Source organism: Mustela erminea, chromosome 3 (assembly GCF_009829155.1).
Source record: "Mustela erminea isolate mMusErm1 chromosome 3, mMusErm1.Pri, whole genome shotgun sequence".
Classification (NCBI taxonomy): Eukaryota; Metazoa; Chordata; class Mammalia; order Carnivora; family Mustelidae; genus Mustela; species Mustela erminea.
The window spans coordinates 44742836-44767127 of NC_045616.1; the positions used below are offsets into that span (position 1 = coordinate 44742836).

General features: G+C 37.0%; 1 protein-coding gene and 1 non-coding gene across 3 annotated transcripts in view; both read right to left on the reverse strand.

Annotated features, from left to right (window-relative positions):
* Positions 1-24292, reverse strand: part of LNPEP (leucyl and cystinyl aminopeptidase) — a 102819-nt gene that overhangs the window by 68363 nt on the left and 10164 nt on the right. The window lies entirely within an intron of this gene.
* LOC116587439 lies at positions 7254-7387 on the reverse strand. Its single transcript, XR_004284447.1, has one exon. It is a non-coding gene; the product is annotated as a small nucleolar RNA SNORA13 (small nucleolar RNA).

Genomic DNA, 24292 nt, shown 5'->3' on the forward strand with positions numbered 1-24292 from the left:
TTGGTTTTTTTTGTTTGTTTGTTTTGTTTTGTTGCAGGGGAGAGTATAAGAGGAGGAATAATGAGAACGGATTTAGGGATAGCATTCGTTATGGGGCATGACATATTTAATACATCTCTCAGATAGCCAGGTGGAGATGTTTAATTAACAGCATATTACAGAGTTAAAGACCTCACTTTAGAAAGAAGTTCAAATTCTGCCTCTTCAACTGACTGCTTGACCTCAAAGAGATAACCAAACATCCCTTCACTTCAATTTCCTCACCTATAAATGTGGAAAGCAGAACTATTTTGTAGGACTGTTATGAGGATCAGGTCATGTGGATATGGATTCAAAACAGGGATCTGCGTGGAAGATTCAGATTTCAGAATCACCTGTGTATACAAAATGAAAACCATGCAGATGAGTGACACTACTGAAAGGGAGGTAAAAGAGAGCATCAGCACTGAAGACATGGGCAGAGGAAGAGGGGCAGAAAAGGAGAATAAGAAGGAGTGTGCCACAGGTAGGAAAATCAGGAAGTAGTACCCCAGAAAACAAAGAAGTTTTCATGAAGGAAGTGGTCAGCATTAAACGTCTTAGAAAGGTCACAGAAAATGAGGCCTGGAGAGGTCACCAGATTTGGCAACCAGGGAACCAGTAACTTTTTGTAGAGCACCTTCAGGGGGCATAGTGGATATGAAAGCCTAACTTCAACAGTCCGAAGAATGGAAAATTAACATGGGAAGGCAAGAGCGCTGACCATTCCTTCAAGGTACATAGTGAAGAGTCAAGAAAAAAAAAAAAAAAGCACAGGGTCAAACTAAAAGAAAAGATGGCACAGGGCACCTGAGTGGCTCAGTGGGTTAAGCCTCGCCTTCAGCTCAGGTCATGGTTTCAGGGTCCTGAGATCAAGTGCTGCATCGGGCTCTCTGCTCAATGGAGAGCCTGCTTCCTCCTCTCTCTCTGCCTGCCTTTCTGCCTACTTGTGATCTCTGTCTGTCAAATAAATAAATAAAATCTTAAAAAAAAAAAAAAAGAAGAAGAAGAAGAAGAAAAGATGGTGCAGATAAGAGTTAAGTTCTTTTGTTTTGTTTTTTTGCTTATTTGTCCGTCTTTAAGATGGAAACAACTTAAGCATGAAGGAAAAGTAATGAATGACAAAATGTGGAGGTAAAGGAGTAGACAAGATGAAATGCTGGAATAACATCCCAGAGGAGTAGGAAGACGTCACAAAAACTCCAGTAGGCAGATTAACCTTGATGGGAATGAGGCACTTCTCCTCTGAGCCTGAGAGACAGAAAGTAAAGACAGAGAAGAAAAATGTTTAAGCGCATGAAAAGCTTGGATGTGAACACAGAGTGCCTCCATGTTCTCTGTGATGGAAGAATCAAGGCCATCTGCTCCAAGGCAGTTGTGCAGAAGGCATAGGTGGCTTAAGGACAAAAATAAAGTACAGAAGCCATACCAAAGGACCAGGGAAGGATGATGCAAGGATAGAGTATGGCTGAGAAGTTCAGTATGCCCAGCAGAATTTGTTGTACTACCAGTCTCCATAAATGCCTTTGACAGTGCTTACCGGCCCAAGTCTACAAGAAGAAAAAGTGTGTTATGTGTATTTTACCACAATTACAAAAAGGAAAATATAAATGTCAAAAAATTTTTAAAGAGTAGAGAAAGCAGATGGGTTAATTCAGTGTTCAATGTATAGAGAGAATATGGTGAAAAGTTAAGAGGAAAATGCACAAGAGGTGCTGGCAAGAGAGAAAGCGATTAACAGAGGGATTCAATTTAGAAAACACAACAAAAAGGAAAGCTATGGCAAACAGTGTGGTGAGCAACTCGAATTAAAACAAGAAAACTTCCCACAACTTTAATCCCTTGAAACTACCATTACATTTTCTGAGAAGATGAAATGAAATGGAGTGTATTTTCAAACCAACAAGGCAAAACAACTTGAAAAGAATAGGCCTGATTTCAACAAGGCTTTTTAGGCAGATGCAAGATTGCTATATTCAATTAGGTAATAAAACAACTTGCTATATTCAAATTGGGCCTTAACAATAAAGAATTATGCTTCTTCAGAGGCCTTCCAGACATACTTAAACAGAGCTAAAAGCTTCAAGCATGAGACAGCTTTTATATCTTCTAGATCACTGCCAAATGGAAACTTCATAAAATTTCTGAGTGATGGCTAATTATCAAATACAGTAATTATTTTCCCAATAAGCAATCCTCTGCCATCAAAAAGAGACTTTATTTTTTAAAAGATTAATCTTAAAAAGGAAAGAAAACAACTAGAATTTAGAACAAAAACAGTGATTTTTCTGTACAGCTCTGATCTGACAAAACATTATCCCACTCCTCCTCAACAGACACACTCAAAGAAAATCTTTCCTATTTATCACAATGCTTCTGCTAAGTTACATGCTTAGATATAGCATTTTCTCCCAGAATCTGGAGAGTAGTCACTAACAGAGGACAACTTTTCAAGATGTTCTCAACAGCCCCTTTCCCTGATACACCCTGTTTGCTTACCCTTCAATGTATGAGCAGTGTCATAAAACACTAACACAGAAAGCCCTGTATGTGTTCCTACTTCTGTGTAGTGCCGTTTCAAAAGCCACATTTAATTTTCCAGTTGATAGGTCCAAGATCACAACCTATGATGCATGACCCAAGTAAGGTCTTTCTTTCTTCTGTTCCCCCTTCCCACCTTGTCTCTCTTGGGAATAGACAAGACAGCAGTGAATGGAAGACTAGAGGCGGGAGGCAGGAAGATCAGAGAGAAATGGTCAGTTCATACGTACCATATGCTCACTATTTAGTTGTAGAAGAAACTAAAAAGTAATTTTCCCTTTCAAGTTACCTCTAAAGTTCACTTCAACACATAAAAATGCTGTGAGAGACTTCTACTTCCAATATGACACAGTAACTGATACCAAACTTCTTTTCTTCTCATAAGCAACTATTATCTAGACAAAATGATGCAACTATTTTCAGTTACTGGATAAACGAGCAATAACATGAGCTTACATATGCCTGCTTCTCTGCCTTGGGAATACTTTCTAATTTTATTATGGTGAGATAGAGTCCTAGCCGAGCAGGGCTGGCGGCAGAGACAAAACACTGGAGAGGACAGAACTGTGCAGAGTGGGGACCACATAAGTTTGTATAGGGTTACCTGAGAGTCCTTAACCAATGCTGGGCATAACTACATAAGGCTTACCTAAGAGTGGCTGTAATAAGGTTAATATGGAGAATTACTAGAGGTCAAGCAGGATAGGGAAACATTGCCAGTCTAACCCAACTTGAAGAAAGAAAACTATGAAACTCTGCACATCAATTTGAAAAGCTTGAAAGACTTCACTTTAAGGGAAAAAGCACATCCTAGAATAAGACCAACTCTAGACCACATTAACAAAATTTAAAAACAAGCCCTAACAAAACCCATGGAGTAAAAAGAATCTGGGGGCAGAATTGTGCTAAGTTAGAGGAGCCTGAGGAAAAACTTGAGCTTTCCACAGATAGTCCCCAGCAAACATATACAGGGCCATCAGCCAGTAACTAAACTACTAAAACAAACACCACTCTACAAAGAATTTTTTTTTTTTAATCAGCATCTCTACAATGTATCAACACTATTCAATAATAAAAACATTACTAGGCATTCAACAAAACAAGAAATGTGACCCATAAGAAAAAATAAGTCATTAGAAACTGACTTTAACTTGGCCCAGATATTGCACTTCATAAAAACTTCAGAGCTACTATTTGAAATATGTCTTAAATAAAGGAAAATGTTTTGAACAACAAAGGAGAATATATGAACAGATGAGACTCTCAACAGAGAAACTGAAACTACAAAAAAAAGGAATCAAATGGGGGGTGGGGGGAATGGAAATTTTGGACTGAAAGCTTCAATAATTAAAATAAAAAACTCATGGAATGGACTTAATAATAGATCAGAGATGGCAGAGGAAAATAGTCCATGAACTTGACAGATCACTAGCAATTATCAATTTGAGAAACTGGGGAGGGGGGGAAGACTGAAGAAAAATGAATACAGCATCAGAATTTTATGGAACAGTATCAGAATGTCTAACACATATGTCATAGAAGCCCCAAAAGACTCTGAAAATAAAGCAGAAAAAATGTTTGAAGACACAAAAGTTAAAATTTTATTAAGTTTGGTGAAAACACTATTTACCAGATCCAAAAAGGTCATCAAACTCCAAAAACAATAAATACAAAGAAAATCATATCTCGCTACATCACAGTCGAACTGCTGAAAACCAAAGACAAAGTCTTCTGAAAGCCTAAAAACAGGACAAAAATAATACAAAGAACACTAACTTTTTATCACGACAATGGGGGCCAGAAGATGGCAGAACAACATTTTTAAAGCACTGCAAAAGAAAAATTACCAACTCAGAATTCTATATCCCATGAAAATATCCCTCAAAAATGAGATAAAGATCTTCTCAAATATATAAAAGCTAAGAGAACTAATTTCAAGCAGATGTGCACTTCAAGATACTACTAGGAGGTTCTTTAGCCTGGAGGGAAATTATACCAGATAGAAACTCAGATCCATAGGATAGAAAGAATACTAGAAATAATAAGTTGTTAAAAATAAGTTTATTCTCTTTATTCTGCTTAAAATTTCCTTAAAACACTGTATATTAAAGCTATTTAAAAGTAAGATAATATGGGACGCCTGGGTGGCTCAGTTGGTTAAGCAGCTGCCTTCGGCTCAGGTCATGATCCCGGGGTCCTGGGATCGAGTCCCACATCGGGCTCCTTGCTTTGGCAGGGAGCCTGCTTCTCCCTCTGCCTCTGCCTGCCTCTTTGTCTGCCTGTGCTCGCTCACTCTCTCTCCCTCTGTCTCTGGCAAATAAATAAATAAAATCTTAAAAAAAAAAAAAGTAAGATAATATGTGTTTTTCAACATATATAAAAATAGAAAATACAAGAGCACTAAAAATAGAGGGTGGATAAGAGGAATTAAATTATACCTGTGAACTGAGAAGGGGAAATGGTAAGTGTCCAGTGAGAAGCCAGAAGGGTCAGGTATAAAATATTAAATGGCATAATATTCACAATAAAAAGATTTTAATAAGTTAAGGACACATATTATCAACCCTAGAGTAATCAATAAAAATGTAATTTAAAAGACAGCTAAAAAACTAGTAAAGAAAATAAAATGAAATACTTAAAAAAAACCCAATTAACCCCAAAGCCAGCATTAGAAAAGAAACAGAAACAAAAACAAAATGGACAAATAAAAAGGTAGCAAAATGGCAGATTTAAACACAACCACATGAATAATTTCATCAACTGTAAATGGATTAAGAATTTCAACTAAAGGACAGGGATTATCACACTGGATTAAAAAAAGCAAGACTCAACTTATACACGGTCTAATAAGAGATACCTTTTAAATTTAAGGACACAAATAGACTAACAAATCAGAATAAAATTTTGATTAAAGAAATTCATCAGGATAAGATACCAAGCTTAAATATGGATGTACCTGGGGCACCTGGGTGGCTCAGAGGGTTAAGCCTCTGCCTTCGGCTCAGGTCATGATCTCAGGGTCTTGGGATCAAGCCCCACATTGGGCTCTCTGCTCAGCAGGGAGCCTGCTTCCTCCTCCTCTCTCTCTGCCTGCCTCTCTGCCTACTTGTGATCTCTGTCTATCAAATAAAGAAATAAAATCTTTAAAATAAAATATGGATGTACCTAATAAGAGAGCTTTAAAATTCAAAATAGAAAATGGCAAAACTCAAGAAACAGAAACATCTCCGACCATAATTGGAGATTCTATTATCTTTCTCTTCATAATTAATCAAACAAGTAGACAACAAGCAAGCCACAGAATATCTAAACAATACTATCAACTAATTTGGCCTAAAAGACATTTATAGAACATTATACCAAACAACTGCAGAATATCTATGTAACAGTCACCAAGGTGGGCCATATACTGGGCTATAAAATAAATCTCAATAACCTCTAAAAGACTGAAAAAGGGATGCCTAGGTGGCTCAGTGGGTTGAGCATCGGCATTCAGTTTAGGTCATAATCCCAGGGTCCTGGTATCAAGCTCCTCATCAGGCTCCCTGCTGAGTGGGGAGTCTGCTTCTCCCTCTGCCTGCAGCAGCCCCTGCTTTTTTTTGCTCTCTCTTTCCCTGACAAATAAATGAAATCTTTAAAAAAATAATAAAATACTTAGAGTTTTTTTAGACTATGAACTCTGACCATAATAAAAATAATTTTTAAAATTATTTAAATAGTAATTGTAATAAATTGCAATAGTAATAAATAACCTAGACGATCTCTAGATATTTGGAAAACAGAGAAAAAAACTTCTAAATTATTCATAAGTCAAAGAATAAACCACTAAGAATTTAGAAAATATGAAATAAATAATAAAAAATTTTAATTTTAAAAATTGAGAGAAATCTACTGCTTTAAATACCTTTACTAGAAAGAGGTTTAAAATCAATGATATGTTTCTACCCTAAGAAAGTAAAAAGAATAGAAATAATAAAGAACAAAGCAGAAATCAATGAAATAGAAAACAGATACAACAGAAAATTAATAAAGCAAAAAATGCTGGAGGGCAGGAAAGTAATATTACTGGTTCTTAATCATATTCTCCCAGAAACTGGGCTTCAGTAAACATTATGTCAGGTCCTCATGGATCTCCAAGACCAATTTTTCATTTCTCAAAAGTCTAGTTAGGTTCATGTAAAAGACAAATCAGAACTGGGTCTTGGACTAGAGACATAAATTCTCTTTCACAAGCCTCACCACCTTCTGTCTGTACCTCTTCTGAGAGTATCTGATAAACACAAAATAATTTAGCCAGTGATATTGCTAGCAACATCCATATGTTTTAGAATATTAAAATTTCAGACAATTAAAAGATCCATATGTATTCCCCCACCTCTTAAAATAAAAAGCTAGGGGTTTTTTTTGGGGGGGGGTTGTTGTTGTTGTTGTTGTTTGTTGTTTGTAAATCCAAGTACTTAAAAGAAATTGGGGAGCTATTTAAAGGAAACCTCTTATAATCTCTTCAACAGTAAAGAAAAAAAAAAGCATTCTTATGCAAAAAATACTATACTTAACTCATCTATTTCTGAATTTATATTTTTGTATATTGTTTTCTTAAAAAGAGAAATCTTTTTGAAAACCCTTTAAAAGAAACTATACATTTAACAGAAAACCCAAGAGTACATGTGTAAACAAATTAATGTAAAAGCATCAACTGTTACTTATGCAGCTCCTACACCAACAGTATCCAATTCAAGGACAGGAAAAGGCTGCAAAGCATTTAGTTTCCACCTTTTTTGAAACCACATTCAGTAGTTTCCAAAAGTGAATGGACAACACAAAGGCTGCAAAAAATATCTTTTTAAGTGTCGATTTAAAATTTTAATGAGTACTTCTCAATAAGAATAAGAAAAAGAAAAAAAAAGGGGGGGCCTCATTTTTTAAGCATTTGATTTAAAGTGTTCAATTTATTTGGGGTAAATCACAACTCTGAGGTTCATTCTGCAGAAATAAAACCATCCTGCAGTAGTTCAGGTTACAGTTTTGTGGAACCAAACTCCACAGCCAACAAACACCTTTGTTCTAAATCTCAGGGAGTCAATGACCAAACCTATATTTAAACTAACTAGACCATTCCTCAGGCGTCAACAAATCCTTAAACACATACAACCACAGCAGAGTGCCGGCGCTGCCTTTGACCAGTATGTGAGACCATATATGCGTAACATACGTCTCAGTTTCTCTCAAGCATGCGTGGCTGTTGTGGCCACTTCACAGTTTACCCCTAGCCCACCCTCTTCACTCTCCTCAGCCCCAAAGACTCTCTTTTCTCCCTCTTTATTACACTAGTCCAATGTAGTCTTCTCAAATCCCTAGTTTCTTTCACCTTTTAAAAATCTATTCAACTATTAATGGGAACAAATGTCCTACTGTGACCCATTACCCTACTCTCCTTAAAATAGCACACCATAAAAATTAAGATGTCAACTGTTCTCTCAGGATGAAAAGGTTAGAAGGACTGCAATAAAGAAATGCTTAAATGGGCCTTTAAAAAAATAAGCGAGTGAGACTTTCACAGATAATACCTTTGTCCCCTGTTGTAACTCATGAGACGAAGTAGGGAAAAGCAACTTGATTTATGTAAACTTGACATTATCTAGTCATCATTTGCAAGGAATCCTGCCAACGTGATTATTTATCCAGTACAGGCTTTCTTCTTTGGTCACCACTGTCCACAGAGTTGTGTTTATAATTAGACTGTGCAGTGTTAATTACTCTGGCCGCCCTGCCAATGTTCTATAGGGCCTACAGGGAGAGATCAAATCATTCCCAAATCATGACTCACCTCACTCTTTCCACACTACAAACCCCTGGCAGCCTCTCAAAACTGAAAAATGATAGTTGTGTACACAACATACTTACATAGTCTTTCACATGTAGGATGAAATACAAAGTTCCAAAAAACCAGCTCCATATATTTTTCTAGAATTTTTCTACATTTTAATTCTGTAACTTTTTGCTTATTACAGAATTATAGTTTGAAGGCGAGAAGGTTTAAAAAAAATTCCAAGGCTTGGTTTAACCTATAAAGAAGGGAAGTTCTGCATAGGTGAACTGTAATTACAGATTTTGCTTCACATTTAAACAATTCCTCCAGGGAGGGGCTCTTCTCGCATTCATCTTGGTATCCCTGGCGCCCTGCAGGGAAAAGCTGTAATAAATGCTGAAACGAAAGTAGCAACAGCCAACACATTACAAGTAAATATTAATTAGTGAAAATTACCTACATGTCCATTCATAGATTCCCCAAGGACTAAACCCAGGTCTACTGAAGCTTGGAATAAGATAGAATTAATATGCTAACTACGAGGTAAGAAGGCCGTTCTAACACCTGCTGTGGGGCTTTGAGTCACACTGCGTTTCATTTCTTCCGGACACTGATTCTTTGGACTTCTTATTACATTTCCTGCTCTTTCCTCAAAGCCGGTATATAATTTAAATTGATTATGGTTCAGTTTAGTGCTGAGAAACCTGTGGATTCGGGTTCTGGCTCCACCACTTAAGTATGCTGTTGGGGTCTCAGTTTTCTTACAGGTAAAATGGAGATAATAGCCGCCCCATCTGCTTAGATGATCACAGGGGTTGAATCAGATAAATGGGTCATGACACTCTGCAAACTGTGAGGTGCTCCATTAATAGTTTATTGCTCATATATTAAATAATTATGGTAGGAACTTCAAAATCATAAGCACATCTTCTATTTTTCAGTCAAGCACACTAGCATTTCTCTTTAAGATTCACCAGTACAATCTCCCACCTCACACCTTTTACTATAAAAGGTGATGCTTCTATGTCACCCACAGCAAACATCAGTAAATAAATTCATAAAATAAGTCAAGTCCAGAAACCCCATTTTGTCTTCTGTGCCACAAATACCAAAGGATAATATAAATAACAATTCTGGCCTCCTGATGTCTTTTAAGATCAGCATCAGCAAGGTCCATAGAGGATTTCAGCCAGTATGGAACAGAATAACTTGAGATCATTCTATCTGTTTCACAGAGACTTTAATACACAGGTTTTATATTTTAAATCCTCTGACTGCTGAGATATTTGCCAAATGGCTGCCTTGATTGTAAAGATACTACAACCCTTCCCAAAATATCTCTAGGGATTAAGTGTATCTTAAGGCCATGCTCATTTACTATAATTGCATTTACACAATAAAACTCAGATAACTAATGGCAGCTACAATTTATAAGAAGGCAATTTAAATTTACATAATGCTCACACTTTCTGATTAAAACAACCTAAAGGGCAGTATTACATAGCCATCAATTTCACTTTACCCAACTAAAACACTCAGTCAATAAATTTTTCACCATCTTCAAATTCTACACTGCACTGTATTCTCTGAGTCTAATCACAGGTGGTTTTTTCTGTGCAGTTTTGTGTCCTATAAGCAAAAGCCAACATTTTAGTTCAGAAGGGAAGAAACAAATAAGATGAACTGGCTAGCTTTATGTTGCAGCTATGAAGCACATTATTTTAAATATCAAGGAGAACATTTAAGATGAAAAGGAGGTATTCATTCTACTAGAAAAAGCTAATGACCAAAGAGTATCAAACACGAACAAGGGCCACAGCACCTAAAGAAGCCTGCTATGAAATGCTTCAGATAAAGAACTGAATGTAAAGGATCAAGGAGAGGGATACATAAATATCTGTAGTTTAATACAAACCTTAATTGTAAAACAAGAATAAAAAAAATGAAATTTCCTTTAATAAAAGAAGAAAAATTTTTACCTCAACAAAGTAGGTGTCCTCTTAACTTATGTCCAGTTACACCTCCAAATTAACCAACGTTCTCCATTGCCCTCCAAAGACATTTTCTGATGCCAGGTGCCCACTGAGTGCCAGAAGGGCTACTCTGTAGAAGGTCCAAGCACTATGTCCCCACAAGAGCAGCTGTATTCTTGCCAAGGATTAGCTGTTCTCCAATCAATATATGCTAGCTAAAATTATAACTGCAGTTATGTAATAATTATTGCATTAAATGAAAAAAAGAAAGAAAATCGTTTCTGTTCAGTTCTGAAAACTGAACATGCAGCAGAAAAATCCCACAAAAGTGAGTCCCCCAAATAAAACGGCTGCCAAATTAAGTATTAGCAAGTAAAACAAAAAGATTGAGGCAGGAGGACCCTACAGAAGAATTTTTGCCCCTGGGCTTCAAAGGATCTAAGTTCTCAAACCCCTTGAATAAAAAATAAAGACCTGGAAGTTACAGATGCATCATGGGTAGCACAGGAGAAATGTGAAGAACTCTTTTTTTTTTTTTTTTAAAGATTTTATTTATTTATTTGACAGACAGAGATCACAAGTAGGCAGAGAGGCAGGCAGAGAGAGAGAAGAGGAAGCAGGCTCCCTGCTGAGCAGAGAGCCCGAGCGGGGCTCCATCCCAGAACCCTGGGATCATGACCTGAGCCAAAGGCAGAGGCTTTAACCCACTGAGCCACCCAGGTGCCCCGAAATGTGAAGAACTCTTATTAGTGGACCCACATACAAAATAAAAGCTTTAGTCAATAAGACAATATTAGTAATGAAGTTTACACAGTTTGACTTGAAATATTAGAGAAATGCAATTTTCTTTACAGTTTCCATTCTTAACTAGGTTTTTAAAGATATTCATTATATTTGAGATCATGTTAAAGGAAAAGTGATCTAGATCTAAGGTTCACCCTAATAGTTCATCCCAAGAGCACAAATATAAGTTCTTCCAAGCACAAATCATTATGTATACACCTACTTGTGAATGTCTAAAGAATAATTTTACAGTAACACTTAAGAACTTTGCTCTGCAGTTATACATACTAGTGAATTTAAACCACAGAATGTTTAAAATAATTTCTCATCAACTCTTAACCTCACAAAACAAACCGAGGGTTGTCAGGGGGAGGGGGGTTGGGAGAGGGTGGTGGAGTTATGGACATTGGTGAGAGTATGTGCTATGGTGAGTGCTGTGAAATGTGTAAACCTGGTGATTCATAGGCCTGTACCCCTGGGGCCAATAATACATTATATGTTAATAAAAAAAATAATTTCTCATCAATATATGTCAAAACTTAAAATATATTCTTTGACCAAGTTACTCCACAAGAGAAATGCATCCCATGAATAACTGAAAGATGTATGCATAAGAATGTTTACAGCAGTCTTGTTTACACAGCAAGAAAAAAGGAAACAACCTAAGTACGAAACGATAGGGGATAGGTATATTCATAGCTAATAAAATACTAGGCAGGCATAAAAATTATTTACATCAATTTATTTCTATTTTAAACATGGAAAGGAATTAAAAATATAGTATTAAGAGGCAGGTTACAAAATTTTAAATAAATAAATATTCATCCAGTTGGATACACTGTAAATAAAAATGTTAATACTAGTTATTTCTGGGAGGTTATTTCTGGGTATGCTGGGTGTTTTTATTATCTATATTTTCCAGTTTTTATATGTATAAATAAAGGAAAACATCCTCAAACAGATCATAATTTAATTTTTCAAGATCTAAAGTTAATGAACTGATGAAAAATTACCATCTAATTTTAGAAATGGTCCTGGATGATGAAATCAAGTAATCTGGATACCAGGACAGTACTTGTTACTAACATCCCACTGGACCTCTTAGTAAGAAGTGGAGTCTCGGGCACCGGGGTGGCTCAGTGGGTTAAGGCCTCTGCCTTCAGCTCAGGTCATGGTCTCAGGGTCCTGGGATCGAGCCCCGCATCGGGCTCTCTGCAGAGCAGGGAGCCTGTTTCCCCCTCCCTCTCTGCCTGCCTCTCTTTCTACTTGTGATCTCTCTGTCAAATAAATAAATAAATAAAATCTTTAAAAAAAAGAAGAAGAAGAAGAAGAAGTGGAGTCTCTATCTCCACCCCTTGAATCTAATGGCTTTAAACCTTGCTGCCATCAATGGAACGTAGAAGTGACACTGCAAAATTTCCAATCCTAGCTTTAGGAACCCTTGTCACTTTCATTAGTTCTCTTCTACTGACCTGCAACCCCCATGAGCACAAATCTGAGCTAGCCTCCCTGTGGATGAGGATCTACGTTGGAAAGACAACCCAGCCAACAGGCAGCACCAACTGCCAGATATGCCAGTTAAGCTATTTTAAATCTTCCAGCTCCAAATTAAGCTGCTAAATGATGGCTGCTACAAGTGACCTCAGGTAAGACCAGTGGAAGAAACATCCAGCTGAGCCCAGTACAAACTGTTGAATACAAAATTGTGAGCAAATAAAATGGTTATTATTCTAAGCCATTAAGTTTTGTCATTTGTTACGCACCAATAGATGAATGATTTATCCACCACTCACACAGTAAACTTTTAATATTGTAGTGTATAATTCTTACAGAATAATCTATCCCCTAAGAAAAAATTGAGATTACACTGTACATATAAGTTCTATGACTCTATGGCATCTTGGCAATGGGAACATAAGCAGGGCCTCATGGTCAGACTTCTACTCTGACCCATTCGAGTAGAACACCTGGTATTCAGAACACACAGCATTCTTTATACAAAAACTGTGTGCAACTGTGGGCTTTTCCTCCAAAGCCCAAGGGCCTTGAAGTATATGACTTCATAGTTTCTTACTCCCCCTCATTGATAGATGTGAGGGTGCTCTGCCTTGGCTCTTAGTACAGGACCACATCAGACAATGAAAAAAGTAAGACCAAGTTCATTATCACAACCACTATCTTAATGCCACCACCAACAATGATGATGATAAAAACCAACATTCACTAAGGGCTTTAGCATGTGCTAACAGTGAGCTGGGCTAAGCAGGGTAGTTAAGAATGTCTCTGAAACTGGAGTGTTCTGTCACTGTCACTGTATAACCCTGAGCAAGTTATTTCATCTTTCCAAATTCAGTTTGCTCATTTGTAAAATGGAGGTAATGGTACCTATCTCACTGAGTTGTAAGAATTTAATGAGATATGTGTAAAGCATTTAGAACAGAGCCTAGCACATAGTAAAGTGCTAAATAATTATTAGCTTTCAGTATTATTAGTCATCATTTTACATATGTCATTTCATTTAATTTAATCCTCACAACATTTTATAGATGAAGAAGTGAGAATCAGAGAGGTTAAATAACTTGCTGGTAAATGGCATGGCCAAATTTCAAACCCACATTTTTCTGACTATAGTAGCTAAATCCTTCTAGGCCATGTGCCATGACTTGAAATAGCCCAGAGAATGTCAAACCAGGTCCAATGTGCCAGAGAAAAGTCCCATGTCTCTGCAGTCTCTGGATCCAGGGTGGTCACAGAGTTGCCTCTATGTCAGGCTGAAAGGCTACAGAGAGGGTCAGGATGGTGCCAGAGATTGAGGACACTACCACCGTGTGTCAGACACTGACACTACGGTTTACACAACTCTCTCAGCCAGACGTTTAGCAGTATTCAAAAAGTGCTATTTGATTTTGCCCAATTATATTCCCTGTTATGACTTCATCATGGTCTGTAAATTGAATGTTCTCCCACTCATTAGGATTATAAAATTATCCAAATATAATACCCATTTTACTGAAACTTTACTTTTTTGCTACTGTAGAGAACAAAAAGGTTTCTTTCTTTTTTTTTTTTTTTTAAAGATTTTATTTATTTATTTGACACAGAGAGAGACATAATTAGTAGGCAGAGGCAGGCAGAGAGAGAGGAGGAAGCAAGCTCCCCACTGAGCAGAGAGCCCAATATGGGGCTCGATACCAGAATCCTAGGATCATGACCTGAGCCAAAGGCAGAGGCTTAACCCACTGAGCCACCCAGGCATTCCAAGAACTAAAAGTTTTTATGAGAACCTCTAAGCCTATTATATTTTATAGATAATTAATTATTGTTCAAAGTTACTCAGCTAGTTAGTAAAACTGAATGAAATCAAAACTTTTTAAAAATTTTTAAATTTTAAGTTTTCTACAAGAAAGTTGGAAGTGAAACAATGAACAAATTTAACCCACAGAACTGCTTAGCTAAGTTTAGTTCTACCCAAATTCAGCTCAATGATTTTGAAAACAACCACTTTCTCAGACTTACAGGAAATGGTTAAGCAACCTCAGCAAAGTCATTTCTTCTTCTGCCATAGTAGAGAAGATTGGTGTTTTTTTTTTTTTTTTTTTTTTTAATGAGTCCCTTCCAGATAATAGAACTTTGGAACATTGTACAAGTGCTCATCAACCTAAGTAGCAAGTCTAAAAGATGCTACAGTTATTACTTTATTCTATTCTTTTTCCTTCGAAAAGAGCAAAGAACTCTGATTTTTTTTTTAAAAAAATGAGTTTTTACATTTCATAATAAATGAATTCTCAAGACTTTAAGTCCAAACTGGAAGAAGAAAAAATGAACATATTAAAATTAACAGACAGGCTGATAGCTCAAGACCGAACAACATGATTCCATCCTGATCTCAGACAAAACAGAGACTAGATACAATTGAAAATGTTATAACTTTTAGGGAAATTTCACATGTTATACTATAGCTTATTTTTTTCAGAAAATCTATTTCCTGTCTCTTTCTCCCCTGTAGCACTATTTGAATCCTGGTATTGGAAAACATAATACTTGGGATGACAGACTCTGCATAATCATCAATATAGGAGTTTTCTGGCTAAGAGATGACACTTTACCAAATTCTAAAATTTGTTTTTAATGCAGTATTTCTAACACATTTTATTACATTCCCATCTTCTTACAAAGACTGGTCTCAACATAGTCCTCATTGAGGAAAAAATAACTGCATGACTCTTTGTTGGGACACAGAACTCACTACTGTAACTGATAGACTACTGATACAGAAAATGACACCTCCATACCCAAGCACCAAACTGGCCAATTTGCTTAAAAATACATTTCAGTCAGCAACTTAAAAGTTTATAGCAAATCATATCGTGTGGGGGTTTTTTCAAGTTTCACTCTAGATTTCTTCACCGAACCAAGTTTCACTGCAGCTCATTACTCCAGCTATTTTTCAGGGGGTTTACAAGCTCAACTAAAGGCCAATTTTGATTATGATTTACATATCAGACAATAAATATTTCTTTTAAACAAATTATTCTATTTGAAGAACCCAGGGAAAAGAAAGATTGAGAAAAAAAAAAAAAAAGAACAGTACCACAAGGACCTGTAAGAAAGTAGCAAAATGATTAACATATATGTAATTGGGAGTTCCAGAATGACATGAAAAAAAAAAAAAAAAACAACAACACTGAGACAGAAAAATTATCAAGAAACAATGGCGCAAAAAAAGAACTCCTGGGACTTCACCAAGATAAAAAGCTTTTGCACAGCAAAGGAAACAGTCGTCAAAACCAAAAGACAACCCACAGAATGGGAGAAGATATTTGCAAATAACATATTAGATACAGGGCTAGTATCTAAGATCTATAAAGAACTTATCAAACTCAACACCCAAAGAACAAATAATCCAATCAAGAAATGGGCAGAAGACATGAACGACATTTCTGCAAAGAAGACATCCAGATGGCCAACAGACACATGAAAAAGTGCTCCACATCACTCAGCATCAGGGAAATACAAATCAAAACCGCAGTGAGCTACCACCTCACACCAGTCAGAATGGCCAAAATTAACCAGTCAGGAAACAACAGGTGTTGGCAAGGATGCAGAGAAAGGGGAACCCTCCTACACTGTTGGTTGGAATGCAAGCTGGTGCAGCCACTCTGGAAAATAGTATGGAGGTTCCTCAAAAAGTTGAAAATAGAGCTACCCTATGACCCAGCAATCACACTACTGGGTATTTACCCTAAAGATATAAACGTAGTGATCCAAAGGGGGCACGTGCACCCGAATGTTTATAGCAGCAATGCCCACAATAGCCAAACTATAGAAAGAACCTAGATGTCCATCAACAGATGAATAGATAAAGAGGATGTGGTTATATATATATATATACTATGCAGCCATCAAAAAATGAAATCTTGCCATTTGTAATGACATGGATGGAACTAGAGGGTATTATGCTAAGCGAAATAAGTCAATCAGAGAAAGACAATTACCATAGGATCTTACTGATTTAAGTAATCTGAGAAACAAGACATAGGATCATAGGGAAAGGGAGGGAAAAATGAAACAAGATGAAACCAGAGAGGGAGACAAAACATAAGAGACTCTTAATCTCAGGAAACAAACTGAGTGTTGCTGGAGGGGAGGGGAGTGAGAGGGAAGGGGAGGCTGGGTAATGGACACGGAGGAGAGTATGTGCTATGGTGAGTGCGGTGAATTGTGTAAGACTGAATCCCAGACGTATACCCCTGAAACAAATAATATAACTTGGAAAACTGAAAAATAAATTCAAGAAATTCAATGGAAAAGAAAAAAAAATCCAAAGACAACCAAACCAAGACCCAAATAAACAAACTGCTAACAACCAAAAGTAAAGAAAAACTTGAAACCAGTTATGAAAAAAAAAGTGATATATTATGAATAAGGTAATACCAGTTCAAATTACGAAGGTTTTTTTTGTTTGTTTTAAAGCAAATTCTACCCCCCCCATGGCTCAAACTCATGACCCAGAGATCAAGAGTCACATGTTCTATGGACTGAGCCAGCCAGCCATCCCACCACAGCTTTCTTAACAGAAAACTACGGAAGTCAGAAAATGAAAGAGTAACATCTTTATTGTTTTTATATATATCGAACTATTATTATATATGTATGTGTAATATATATAATACATGTGTTATATATATTATACATTTGTGTAACTTGTTTAATACCTTTGTGTAAACACATACCCAAAATACATAAGCAGCCCTTGTAACTCAATAACTGGGCAAAAAGATTTGAACAGCCATTTCACAAAAAAAGATGAACTAATGCAAAAAAAAAATGAAAACATTTTCAACATCAGTAGTCATAAGGAAAATGAAATTAAAACCACACTGAGTTACCACTATGCACACACTAGATTGGCTAAAATTTTAAAAAACTAATCACACCAAATTTTGGCAAGGATGTAGAGAATAAGCACTCTCATATACACTGATGGAAATGTGAAATGGTAAAACCAGTTTTGGGGGGTTCTTTAAAGATTTTATTTGTTGGGCACCTGGGTGGCTCAGTGGGTTAAAGCCTCTGTCTTCGGCTCAGGTCATGATCCCAGGGTCCTGGGATCAAGTCCCTCGTGGGGCTCTCTGCTCAGCCGGGAGCCTGCTTCTCAGTCTCTCTATGCCTGCCTCTCTGCCTACTTGTGATCTCCGTCGGTCAAATAAATAAATAAAATCTTAAAAAAAAAAAAAAAGATTTCATTTGTTTTCTTGACAGAAAGACTGCAAGACAGTACAAAGGTGGGGCGCAGCAGAGGGAGAGGGAGAAACAGGCTCCCCACTAAGCAGGGAGGACTACGTGGGGCTTAATCCCAGGACTCTGAGATATGACCTGAGCAGAAGGCAGACGCTTAACCAACTGAGCCATCCAAGTGCCCCAGGTAAAACCAGTTTGGAAAACAGATGGCAGTTTCTTAAAAAGTTAAAACATATAGCTACCAGATGACCCTACCAATCATCTCCTAGATACTTAAATAAGAGAAACAAAAACAAATTGTCTACACAAAGACTTGTATTTGAGTTTCCCAACGGCTTTACAATAACTCAAAACTGGAAACAAACATCCAGTAAGAGGTGAATGAAAATATATCAACAAAATAGAATACTATACAGAATTTAAAAAGAAAAAAGAACCATACTAATACATGGATGAGTTTCAAAATAAATTATACTGAGTGAAAAAAACAGGACAAAAAAGATAGTACATGATTCCATCTATACAAAATCTATATAATTCTATTTATATAAGATTCTGTAAAAGTAAGGGCACCCGGGTAGCTCAGTCAGTTAAGAATTTGCCTCCTTCTCCCTCTGCTACTCGCCCTGCTTGCACACATGCGCACATGCTCTCTCACTCTCTCTGTCAAATAAATAAATAAAATCTTTTAAAAATTCTGTGAAAGTAGCAAATAAACTAATCTGTAGTAACACAAAGTGGATTAGTGACCGCTTAGGAATCAGGATGGAGGGAGGCATAAACTAGAAACTTTTTTGTTTTGCTTTGACTTTAAGTTGAAAAAATGTAACACCAAGAATCAGGAATATGCAATACTTTGGTACTCTGATTTTAATTATAAGACGGCCAGTTTGAGAGGTTTATTTGAACAATAATTACAAATTCACCCACCAGACTTCAGGACTTCATTACAAAATTACTTTTTGTCCACTCACACAAAGGAAGCATAAAAGGTCTCCTGATTATAAGTATTCCTGACACTTATTATAAACACCTAGAGAGTAAAAGGCTTTCTCTTAATATTAATAACTATTTCAAAGTACTTAAAATGGATGTGTTAGCATGGGTGGTCTATTACCTATTTTTCTAGAACTCTAGCTCAAGTTATCTGAACGTACGTGTGCATGCCAAGGTTTCCATGTTTACATGCGATCACAGTTTACCACATGCCCTGTCTTGGGGGCAAGGCAGTTTAACTAGATAAGTCCTAGTTACTCATGGCCCCAAAGAGCCAGAGGAAAAAAGAGGGTTAACTTCAGTTCTCTTAAAGGTCTAGATCATTTTATGATGGGGCAAGTATGGGACGAAGGCTTTTGTTTCATTCTGGACTCCACAGATCAAGACAAGCAGAAAAAAAGAATTGAACTTTGTAGGCCTTTATTTTTCTATTTTAAGATTTTTATTTATTTATTTGACAGAGACCACAAGTAGGCAGAGAGGCAGGCAGAGAGAGAGGAGGAAGCAGGGCTGAATAGAGAGCCTGACATGGGGCTCGATCCCAGAACCCTGAGATCATGAACTGAGCCGAAGGCAGAGGCTTTAACCCCTGAGCCACCCAGGTGCCCCCTTTGTAGGCCTTTAATTCATTAGAATTAAGATAAGTCTAAGTCCCCATTCAAGGGATGAGAAGTTAAATAATGTATCCATGTTAAGTGTATGTTGGAGGGAGGGGGTACTGAGAAAGAGGGGCAGCTTGTTGAAAAATCCTGCAGGCGTAAACAGAAAATAGATAAAAATCAATTTTTAAAGAGATAATTTAATCATTTTTTAAAATTTGTGTCCTCCCTAAAACCATCCAGGACTGAAATAAAATGACCTTAGAGTCCACAAATAACCGAGGCATCCGAGGTGTGGCTCGTCAGATATGCCTGGCTAGAACATTTCCTTCTCCTATGACCTAGATCTATCTTAAGACACTTGCTGCCCAGTTCCATCAGCTCCACTTTCTAGCTGCTATAGAAGGCATGTGAAGGTATTCTTCTCCAGGCCCTATGAAAGGCAGGTTTAATGTTTAAAGTAATAGTTTTCAAGGTGCAGTACGGGTACCCCTGGAATCCCTGATACTCTTTTAGTGGCCCTCAAGGTCAAAAACTGTTTTCATACTGAGATGTTATTTGCCCTTTTCACTCCCATTCTCTCGTAAGTATACAGTGGAGTTTTCCACAGGTTACGCAACACGTGATACAACAGACTGAACACAGAAGCAAATTTGAAAACCCAGTTGTCGTCTATTAAGCCAGACATTAAAGAGATTTGCAATGACATAATTGCTCTCACTAATTTGTTTTGGAGGATAGCTATTTTTCATTTAAAAATGTCATTTATGTTAACATGTAAAAAAGGTTTTTTATTGTATGAAATCTACTAATTTATTAATTTTCATTTTTTAAAAATTTCAGTGTTCATTTCTCATGCAACAATATCTAGAGATACAGCCCATAAAACAAAATCACTTAGGGGTTCACAATCATTTCTAAGAGTATACAAAAGGGGTCCTGATACCAAAAGATTTGAGAAGCATAACTCTTGCTTTCAAAAATAAAGAAAAAAATTCCCAGCTCTCCAGATATCATAATTCAAGCACTGCAGTTTCATTATATCATTTGAAAAAGCGTATAGAGGGGGCACCTGGGTGGCTCAGTGGGTTAAAGCCTCTGCCTTCGGCTCAGGTCATGATCCCAGGGTCCTGGGATCGAACCCCACATCGAGCCGATGTGGGGCTCTCGGCTCGGCAGGGAGTCTGCTTCCCCCCCCCCACCTGCCTCTCTGCCTACTTGTGATCTCTGTCAAATAAATAAATAAAATCTTTAAAAAAAAAGAAAAGAAAAAGCATATAGAGTAAATATGTTAGGTAAGAAAAATAAATATATAGCCGGTCTGTATAACTTCATAGCAGGCCAGGAAAGGACAAGGGGTTCTGAATCATTTTGGAGTCCTAGGTCCAGAAAAAAAGAACTGAACTGTTTATGTTCCTTTTAGCATCCTCAGGCAGTAGGAATGTAGACTTCAATAATTTGTTCCTACAGAAAAACACAAGCTTCTTTACCTTGAGATAAACTATGGAAAAGGATGGCTTCCTATTCCCCCCAAAATTCACACATTGAGGTGTTAACCCCTAATGTGACTATACTTGGAGACAAGGCTTTGAAAGAGATAACTAAGGTTAAATGAGGTCATCAGGGTGGAGCTGCTAAGACTGGTGTTCTTATAAGAGAAAGAGACACTGAGCTCTGTGCACAGAAGAAAAGCCATGTGAGGACACAACAAGAAGGTGGCCATCTGCAAGCCAAGAGGGGGCTCTCACCAGAAACCTACCATGCTGGTACCTTGATCTGGGACTCCTAACCACAACTGTAAGAAAATAAAATGTCTTTGGTTTAAGCTACCCAGTCATAGAGCTTTTGGTTATGGCAGGCTGAGTTAATACACTGCCTGTACTATTTCTATATAATAACTCCATAGACCTATGGAACAAGGGAGAGGGGGGAATGCAGGTTCCTTTTAAGGGGGAAGGAGATGTTGAATACATATCTTCACTGTTTACATATCATAATTTCTGTTACTTGGCCACTAAGGAGTTAAGGTTTTGTTCTTCTCAAAATGTCATTTAACTTTTTTCCTTTAACATCAGGACAGAAACATCCATTTCTTCCTCCTGGTTGGTGTCATGTCTGAAATTCATGCTATCATATCTCAGCTCATATTGCACTACAGTAACTCAGACCATTAGTTATTCTGTCCTGTCAACTAACAGAGAACCCTGCCTTTCAATGGCATAGCTTCCCCTACATAATCCACAAGGCCACTTGAATTCTTATGCAGACCAATTCATGCCTTTTTACCAATTCTGGGATAGTAGGAAATTCCTTTTTAAAAGTCCCTTCTAATTGGCTTGGTATCTGTTTCTGTGGCTCTCTAATGAAAGACAAAGTACCCCAAGAACAGGTCAGCCAGAAGGCCCGCAGCGGGGCAGGAAGAGAAATTGATTTAACTGCATTACTCTGGTCTCAAATGCAAAGCAGCTCTCTAGCGATGCAATAAGAACACAAGATGAAAGAAGAGGAAACTATTGGGTTATTCTTTAATTATGATTCTGAAAATGCTTCAGAGTAAGAGATTCCCTCCTGCTAACCTTCATCTTCCTTCCCCTCAAACACTAAGACCGTTTCTCATTTAGCACTATCTTCCCTGCACAAAGCAAAGGGTCTGAAACACAGCAAGTACCCAAAAGGCATTTCAGTGAAAAGGAAAGCTGAATGAATACTGATAAGAATATTCAGGAAAAGAGATTTGGAATTACTCTATTTGCTAGAGAGAAATATATAGAAAAAGGAAAAGAGCATTCACATTCAACTTTACTTGGGGAAAAAAAAACAAAATTAAAGGAGTAAAAACAAAAACACAATGGTTACTTAAAAGTTTGTTTTGGAGTTGCTTAAAGTAGTATTAGTCTCAGGTAACATTTAAAGAACATCTGACATATGGGGTACTATTTTGGGTGCCAACTCTAGTAAGAACCAAATATAAGACAACTGTGTGTTTTCTGTCAGATGTAATTGATGTTTCCTGGCTGAAGAAGCACATACATACATATAGAACTGGAAATGTGGTTTTCACCATTCAGAAAGTGGGAGTCCTAAACAAGTGGTACCTCTGCTTTCATAACATACCATTTATGCCTCTCTGGACATTCTTGGGCAGAAATGTGACGTCCAGTAACTTACTCCTGTGGGAAAACACAGTCTTCTTCATGCTGAGGTTTCCCAAGAACTGTGACTCAAGGAGAGCAATGCCTCTACTCTGTTCCCATGCAATACACCCACATAGCCACCAAATACTTGAAGGATTATTTCCAACCTCCCTCGCTCGCCTTGCTCTTTAGTCAAAGTCACTACCTTATATGATTGGGAAGTTCAGAATATTATCTTTGTGAGAGAAAAACAAATAACAGACCCAGAGACTTCTGGCAGGATGGAGGTAGGGAGGTAAATTACCAAAATGAATAATAGATTCTCAGAGCCCAAAAGGTGCTGCCAAGTAACATTCACTTAGCCAAAATAGTAATAAAAAAGGGTGTCACTGTACAACAGAAATTGGAATTCACTAGTAAAACTAGTTTCTTATTAAGCTTCTGTGAGAACACAAAACAGGTATAATTGAAACACATTACATTATAGACACGTTTGTCTGCATTCCTGATGCCTATGAAATACAGGCAATGTTACCAGTTAAAGAAGTACCTTTATTCCATACCTTCATGTTAACACTACCTCTTTTGGTCTTAAATTCCAAACTATTTCAACCTCATTTAAGAGACAAATATATTTAATACCTGATTTAGCACTGAAACAAAATCTATCTGTATAAACAGCAAAGTGTAGCATATTACATTTGCTGGACAGAACCAGAAAAACACATGTAAGCCAGAATTAAGTTGAATGTAGAAATGAATAGCTCTACTCTTGGCAACACTTCCCTGGAAGTGTTACAAATGCATAATTGTTAATAAAAAGATTGAAATAAAAAGAACCCTTCTATACTGGCCTTGAGTCTTTAGTAAATGAAATATCATTTGTTTCCCAATTTTCAAAATCTCATTATGGCAGGAATATGCCCAAACCACCACGTCTCCTAGATCTCAATTGTTACCAGAAAAGGTTTTGAGTTTCTTTGCACATTTTAGTTTTTTAACGTAACTTACTAAAACATCTTGGTAATATCTTTAAATAAGAGTCACAGAGCTAGTGAGTGAGGAGCCAGGATTTGAATGCTGGCCAATTGAATTACTCTTCACCATTACACTACACTACGTAGTATCTTACAAAAGGAGGTAGATTCATGAGTAGATCTCTAAAATGAAAAAAATAAGTAAATAAAAGTATAAAGCCAAATATATTTAAGGAAAGTAGTGTGGGATCGGACCTGTACTCCTCCAAGCCTGATCATTTTCAAAGACAGTGTGCTAATCTGTGTGTTCATATACATTTGTTTTAAATTTATCCCACTGGAACTAAGTTTTCCAAATGCAGAGCTCATACTGCATATTCTTACTTGTACGCCAGCTTTAAGAACAAAGCCTGGAACAAGTCAGCACAGAGTGAAGGTACATTTTAATGTGTTTATTTGAGAGGAGTATATTTTTTAAAAAACTATTCTTTTTAAAAAGAGATAATTGAGGTCTGTCAGAAACAAATTAAAAAAATACTTGCTAATTGACATAGTGTAAAATGGTATGCAAGAAGGATTTGTATTCATATATTCCCTCTGTGCTGCTTCTCTGACCCCCAACTGCTGACTACCCAAAAGAAGAATGGAGCAAGGAGACATGGAACACTAATTTTGGTGTCCAATATTTTTAGTCTTGATGAAAATAAGAGACAAAGAAAAA